General features: G+C 45.8%; 1 long non-coding RNA gene across 1 annotated transcript; it reads right to left on the bottom strand.

The window, feature by feature from the left end:
- Positions 1-472: 472 nt before the first annotated feature.
- Positions 473-2539, bottom strand: LOC119297139. Its single transcript, XR_005145547.1, has 3 exons — positions 1686-2539; positions 1283-1596; positions 473-528 (listed from the first exon to the last, which is right to left on the bottom strand). It is a non-coding gene; the product is annotated as an uncharacterized LOC119297139 (long non-coding RNA).
- Between the last annotated feature and the right edge of the window lie 5476 nt (positions 2540-8015).

Here is an 8015-nt window from a genome sequence, read left to right as displayed (position 1 = left end):
AAGGGGTTCCCATAACACTCAACCACGTAAGGAACGCAAAATCAAGGAACATAACACTGGTATGACGGAAACTAGAGCGGCAAGAGTGGAAAAAAACACTAGGCACAAGGTCGAGCCTTCCACCCTTTACCAAGTATATAGATGCATTAATTTAACATAATAGATATTGTGGTATCCCAACGTATCCATGTTCCAACATGGAACAAACTTCAACTTCACCTGCAACTAGCAACGCTATAAGAGGGGCTGAGCAAAAGCGGTAACACAGCCAAACAACGGTTTGCTAGGAAGATGGGTTAGAGGCTCGACATGGCAATATGGGAGGCATGATATAGCAAGTGGTAGGTATCGCGGCATATCAATAGAGCGAACAACTAGCAAGCAAAGATAGAAGTGATTTTGAGGGTATGGTCATCTTGCCTGAGATCCCGCAAGGAAGAAGAACGAGTCCATGAAGTAGACAAGCGGACGAAGTTGAACGAATCCTCACAAACGCGACGTTATCAGAACCAACCCGAAGAAGCAACACTGGAAAGAAGCAAACAACATGGTAAACAACCATCACAAGCATGGCATGATGCACAACCAAGGATGATGCATGTCCGGTTTAAATATGCATGGCATGGCAAAGTGCACAAACAAAACTACAAGTTAAGTGGAGCTCAATATGCAACGTGTTGCATATTGACGAAACTCCACCACAATTATTTAGTTCTCTCCCGTTTAAGTACTCAACAAAGTTAAATGTTGGTTAGCATGGCAAGGGGTGAAGCATAATAAAACTACTTAACTAGGCAAGTTTAAATGAGGCTGGAACAACAAACAACAAGTCCGGAAAAACCTCATGGGCATATTTTAAAGTTGGTACTGTTCTGCCCTATACACAATTTTAGAGTTATTAAACATGCAAAGGAATGCCACCATGTTAAACTATGCACTTTTCCACCCCATTTACATATAAAGTTTATTAAGTTTGGAGCTACATTTATTTAGTTATGAAGTATACCATTTTAGCAAGTTATTTAAGAAAAAATAAACAAACAGCATTTCAAACATTTTTAACTTGCATGAAATTTGCATATTATGAAGCTAGATAAAATTCTAGTCATTTTACATGTATGAAGTTTTTACATGCGATGCACAGTTTGTGATTTATGATATGCATGAAGAATGGGGGTTTTTCTGCAAAACTGCAGTCTGGATAAATGATTAAATTCGTCCAGAGAAAAAAAGTTATACGGGCCGAATCTGTTGGACCAACAGTGCACAGGGGGGTTCTCACCCAGTGGGCCTGGCCCGGTGGGTGGAGGAGGAAGCCGCATGCCGGAAGGGGCGCTAGGCCTGGCGCGGCCCACGCGCTGGTGCGGTCAAAGCGAGCGATACAAGGGGGTTCGAGGCGCTCGTCCTCCTCTGTAACTGCTTCGATGCAGAGGACGGCAGAGGCGCGATGTAGGTGCAGGGGGCGTGAACTCCGGCACCTCAACGCGAAGGTCACCGGCCGACGAAGCCTGGCGAGGCGGCGACCGGGGCGACTCCGACAGGCGATGCGTGCAACGAGGAGGAGGGAGCTCGTGCTCCTGCATCCATGGCGGGGACCTGCGGAGGAACACGAGAGGACCGAAGGGGATACAGGAGAGGAGAAGGGAGATGGAGAGGGAAAAGGAGCAGGGGAAGGTCGGCGGGACCTGCTAGTGCTGTCGTCGGTGAGGTGGATCAAGCGGCGCGGCTGCCGGCAGCGCCGGTGTTGCGAGAGCCGACGAGGACGAACAGCAGAACGCCGGTCCTGGAGCGCTGGTGCTCGACGCGGGGAGAAGGAGGGATCCATGGGAGAAGATCTCGGGGTAGAGGAGGCCATCAGGGCGGGTGCACGGGTGAGGCGCTTGGGGCTGTAGCAAATCGGGGCTCCGGTGGCGCGTGCTGACGGAGTGGAGGCAAGGGCGGCATGGACCTGACAGTGAAATCTGGCGAGGTCCAGTGACTCGCGGAGCGACAGCGTCAACGGGCGTGGTCGCTGGAGCGGTCCAGGTCGAGGTCAGGGTGGGCTCGGTGACCGGCGGCAGTGGCTTGAGGCGGGGCATCGGCGTCCGGCGACGAGGAACTTGGCAACGCCAGGGTCGAGGAAAATGGGAGGCGCGGCCATGGCTTCGGGCTCCATGTTTCCTGCAGTTCTAGAGAGAGGGGCGCGAGCTGAATCCATCTGATAGGCTGACGAACTCGATGTGCTCGGGCGCCATGGCTGCTCCTGTTATGACGAGGAGAGAGGTAAGAAAAGAGAGAGGGAGAAAGAAAAGGAAGGAGGGAAGGCATGGGGCGAGGCCGGCCTAGCGGAGCTGGTCGTGGTCGGCGGGCATGGAAGCTACAGGCGGCGGCGGCATGTCCATGTCGTCGGGAAGGAGAGGGATCGAGTGGAGCTCGGGCTCGGCCACTGGTTGGCCCAGCGCCGAAGACGAGGTGGATTGGTGGTTGCTGCGGGAGGATATGAGGAGGGGATCTGGGAGGATCCCAAGGGAGAGAGTGGTGGCGGCGGCTGAGGGATTGGATGGATGGAAGGAAGCAACAGGATCCCTAATTTCTAGGGTTGCCCATTATATATAGCGGTGGGATTAAGTTTAGGAGCTATTTGGTCCATCCGATCGTTATCGGGCGGTCGAGAGAAATATAGGTTAGGAAGTACAATTAACAAAATAGAGATGTTTTTTAGATGTTAGGGGATGATCTGAATCCAGCGGTGACAACTGCCCGGGTCGGGTCCGGGGCAGATTTTGGACGCGCGCGTGAGGAGGGCCGCGGGCTGATGAGAGAGGTTAACTTGGGCCTCACGGTGAGTGGTAGTGGGCTATGCGGAAAGCCTTGGGCTGAGAGAAGAGAAGAGAGAGACCTGACGACTGTTTCCGGAGACCGAAAACGTCCGACGTTAGACCAGCTATACTGCCGCTATAGTTATCCGTTGGGGCCTCAAACGCACTCCGAATGTGACGAAACTTGGCACACGGTCTACCTACAACAAAACAACATCGCATGCCAACTTTCATCCCATTCCGAGAACATTTCCTGGCCACTTATAAAATACTATTTCAGACGTGCCGTGGGCGCGTGCGAGTGTGTCTGGGCTCAGAACGGGCAACGGAAAGAACGGGGAGACCCGGACGGATGAAAGTTTTGAAAACATGATGATGCAATGGATATGATGACATGATGAAATGCAACACGCAAGCAAAAGGCAAGGAAACAACACCGAATAACTGGAAGACACCTGGCGCATCGGTCTCGGGGCGTCACATGTTTATCCCTCTACATCATGTCATCTTGCCTAATGCGTTACTCTGTTCTTATGAACTTAATACTCTAGATGCATGCTGGATAGTGGTCGATGTGTGGAGTAATAGTAGTAGATTTAGAATCGTTTTGGTCTACTTGTCGCGGACGTGATGCCTATATACATGATCATGCCTAGATATTCTCGTAATTATTCTCTTTTCTATCAATTGCTCGACAGTAATTTGTTCACCCACTGTAGAATTTGCTATCTTGAGAGAAGCCACTAGTGAAACCTATGGCCCCCGGGTCTATTTTTCATTATATTAATCTCCCAACAACTAGCCATTTCTGTCGCTGTTTATTTTGCTATCTTTATTTTCCAATCAATACAACAAAAATACCAAAAATATTTATCTTATTATCTCTATCAGATCTCACTTTCGTAAGTGACCATGAAGGGATTGACAACCCCTTTATCACATTGGTTGCAAGGTTCTTGTTTGTTTGTGCAGGTACAAGGGACTTGCGTGTAATCTCCTACTGGATTGATACCTTGATTCTCAAAAACTGAGGGAAATACTTACGCTACTTTGTTGCATCACCCTTTCCTCTTCAAGGGAAAACCAACGCATGCTCAAGAGGTAGAAAGAAGGATTTCTGGCGCCGTTGCCGGGGAGGTTGCACCAAGTCAAGTCAAGTTTTGATCTCCCGTCAACAAGCCATTTTTGGCGTCGTTGCCGGGGAGATCTACGCACAAGTCAAGACATACCAAGTACTCATCACAAACTCTTATCCCTCGCATTACATTATTCGCCATTTGCCTCTCGTTTTCCTCTCCCCCACTTCACCCTTGCCATTTTATTCGCCCTCTTTTCCGTTCCCCCTTTCTTTGTTCGCCTTTTTTTAGCTTGCCTCTTGTTTGCTTGTGTGTTGGACTGGTTGTCATGATGTCTCTCCCAAAAAGTATTGATATTCACCAGAGAAGCTTGGAAGAAATCAAAAACAACGTTAGAAGTTTTATGTCCTTGCAATTTGAGCATAATAATTTCTTCAGAAATGACCTTAAAGAGCAAAAGGGTTTTATGGATTACATGAATAAAGAGCTCGATGATATGTCTAAGGAATTTTATGGTTTGAAATCTCAGTTTGCTCATCTTGAAAAATTAATAGCCCAAATTTCGGATAAGCAGGCCACCTTAGTTAATAAGATGGCCACCAAACCGGAAGAGTTTCACGATAATAAGGATGAAGATCCAAAAGTGATTGATTTATCTCCTATTAAATCTTTGTTTTGCAATATGAATCTTGATAATGATGGGACTGGAGATGAGTAAACTTTAGCTAAAAGGCGTCCCAATGATTCGGAGTTTTTAGATCTTGATGCAAAAATTGGTAAAAGTGGGATTGGAGAGGTCAAAACTTTACATATCAATGAACCCACTATTTTGGATTTCAAGGAATTTAATTATGATAATTGCTCTTTGATAGATTGTATTTCTTTGTTGCAATCCGTGCTAAATTCTCCACATGCTTATAGTCAAAATAAAGCTTTTACCAAACACATCGTTGATGCTTTAATGCAATCTTATGAAGAAAAGCTTGAATTAGAAGTTTCTATCCCTAGAAAACTTTATGATGAGTAGGAACCTACTATTAAAATTAAAATTAAAGATCATGAATGTTATGCTTTATGTGATTTGGGTGCTAGTGTTTTCACGATTCCAAAAACTTTGTGTGATGTGTTAGGTTTCCGTGAATTTGATGTTTGTTCTTTAAATTTGCATCTTGCGGATTCCACCATTAAGAAACCTGTGGAAAGGATTAATGATGTTCTTATTGTTGCAAATAGGAATTATGTGCCCGTAGATTTCATTGTTCTTGATATAGATTGTTGGGGAACATAGTAATTTCAAAATTTTCCTATGCACACACAGGATCATGGTGATGCATAGCAACGAGAGGGGAGAGTATCGTCCACGTACCCTCGTAGACCAAAAGTGGAAGCGCTTAGCGCAACGCGGTTGATGTAGTTGTATGTCTTCACGATCCGACCGATCCAAGTACCGAATGTACGGCACCTCCGAGTTTAGCACATGTTCAGCTCAATGACGTCCCGCAAACTCCGATCCAGCAGAGCTTCACGGGAGAGTTATGTCAGCAAGACGGTGTGGTGACGGTGATGATGTTGCTACCAACGTAGGGCTTCGCCTAAGCACCGCTACGATATGACTGAGGTGGAATATGGTGGAGGGGGGCACCGCACGACTGGAATAGATCAATAGATCAACTTGTGTCTAGAGGTGCCCCCTGCCCCCGTATATAAAGGAACAAGGGGGGAGAGGCGGCCGGCCAGGGAGGGCGCGCCAAGGGGGAGTCCTACTCCCGGTGGGAGTAGGACTCCTCCTTTCCTAGTAGGAGTAGGAGAAGGGGGGAAGGAGGAGGTGGAGAGAAGGAAGGAGAGGGGGGCCGCTGCCACCTTCCCTTATCCAATTTGGACTAGGGTAAGGGGGTCGCGCGCCACCTCTTGGCTTCCCTCTCTCTTCTCCAATAAGGCCCAATAGGCCCATTACTTCCCCGGGGGTTTCCGGTAACCCCCGGTACTCCGGTAAAATCCCGATTTCACCTGAAACACTTTCGATATCCAAATATAGGCTTCCAATATATCAATCTTTACGTCTCGACCATTTAGAGACTCCTCGTCATGTCTGTGATCATCTCCGGGACTCCGAACTACCTTCGGTACATCAAAACACACAACTCATAATACCGATCGTCATCTAGCTTTAAGCGTGCGGACCCTATGGGTTGGAGAACTATGTACACATGACCGAGACATGTCTCCGGTCAATAAACAATAGAGGAACCTGGATGCTCATATTGGCTCCTACATATTCTACGAAGATCTTTATTGGGCAAACCTCATAACAACATACGTTGTTCCCTTTCTCATCGGTATGTTACTTGCCCGAGATTCGATCGTCGGTATCTCAATACCTAGTTCAATCTCGTTACCGGCAAGTCTCTTTACTCGTTCTATAATACATCATCTCGCAACTAACTCATTAGTTACAATGCTTGCAAGGCTTATAGTGATGTGCATTACTGAGTGGGCCCAGAGATACCTCTCCGACAATCGGACTGACAAATCCTAATCTCGAAATACGCCAACCTAACAAGTACCTTTGGAGACACCTGTAGAGCACCATTATAATGACCCAGTTACGTTATGACGTTTGGTAGCACACAAAGTGTTCCTCCAGTAAACGGGAGTTGCATAATCTCATAGTCATAGGAACATGTATAAGTCATGAAGAAAGCAATAGCAGAATACTAAACGATCAAGTGCTAAGCTAACAGAATGGGTCAAGTCAATCACATCATTCTCCTAATGATGTGATCCCATTAATCAAATGACAACTCATGTCTATGGCTAGGAAACATAACCATCTTTTATCAACGAGCTAGTCAAGTAGAGGCATACTAGTGACACTCTGTTTGTCTGTGTATTCACACAAGTATTATGTTTCCAGTTAATACAATTCTATCATGAATAATAAACATTTATCATGATATGAGGAAATAAATAATAACTTTATTATTGCCTCTAGGGCATATTTCCTTCAGTATCCCACTTGCACTAGAGTCAATAATCTAGATTACACAATAATGATTCTCACACCCATCGAGCCTTGGTGCTGATCATGTTTTTCTCGTGGAAGAGGCTTAGTCAATGGGTCTGCAACATTCAGAGCCATATGTATCTTGCAAATCTCTATGTCTCCCACCTGGACTTGATCCCGGATGGAGTTGAAGCGTCTCTTGATGTGCTTGGTTCTCTTGTGAAATCTGGATTCCTTTGCCAAGGCAATTGCACCAGTATTGTCACAAAAGATTTTCATTGGACCCGATGCACTAGGTATGACACCTAGATCGGATATGAACTCCTTCATCCAGACTCCTTCATTTGCTGCTTCCGAAGCAGCTATGTACTCTGCTTCACATGTAGATCCGACCACAATGCTTTGTTTAGAACTTCTCCAACTGACAGCTCAACCATTTAATATAAACACGTATTCGGTTTGCGATTTAGAATCGTCCGGATCGGTGTCAAAGCTTGCATCAACATAACCATTTACGATGAGCTCTTTGTCACCTCCATAAACGAGAAGCATATCCTTAGTCCTTTTCAGGTATTTCAGGATGTTCTTGACCGCTGTCCAGTGATCCACTCCTGGATTACTTTGGTACCTCCCTGCTAAACTGGTAGCAAGGCACACATCAGGTCTGGTACACAGCATTGCATACATGATAGAGCCTATGGCTGAAGCATAGGGAACATATTTCATTTTCTCTCTATCTTCTGTAGCGGTCGGGCATTGAGTCTTACTCAATTTCACACCTTGTAACACAGACAAGAATCCTTTCTTTGCCTGATCCATTTTGAACTTCTTCAAAACTTTGTCAAGGTATGTGCTTTGTGAAAGTCCAATTAAGCGTCTTGATCTATCTCTATAGATCTAGATGCCCAAAATGTAAGCACCTTCACCGAGGACTTTCATTGAAAAAAATCTTATTCAGGTATCCTTTTATGCTATCCAGAAAATCAATATCATTTCCAATCAACAATATGTCATCCACATATAATATTAGAAATGCTACAGAGCTCCCACTCACTTTCTTGTAAATACAGGCTTCTCCAAAAGTCTGTATAAAACCATATGCTTTGATCACACTATCAAAACGTTTATTCCAACTCC

Source organism: Triticum dicoccoides, chromosome 5A, assembly GCF_002162155.2.
Source record: "Triticum dicoccoides isolate Atlit2015 ecotype Zavitan chromosome 5A, WEW_v2.0, whole genome shotgun sequence".
Taxonomy (NCBI): Eukaryota; Viridiplantae; Streptophyta; class Magnoliopsida; order Poales; family Poaceae; genus Triticum; species Triticum dicoccoides.
The sequence above is the reverse complement of the archived record's forward strand: the minus strand, read 5'-3'. Positions and strand labels throughout refer to the sequence as shown.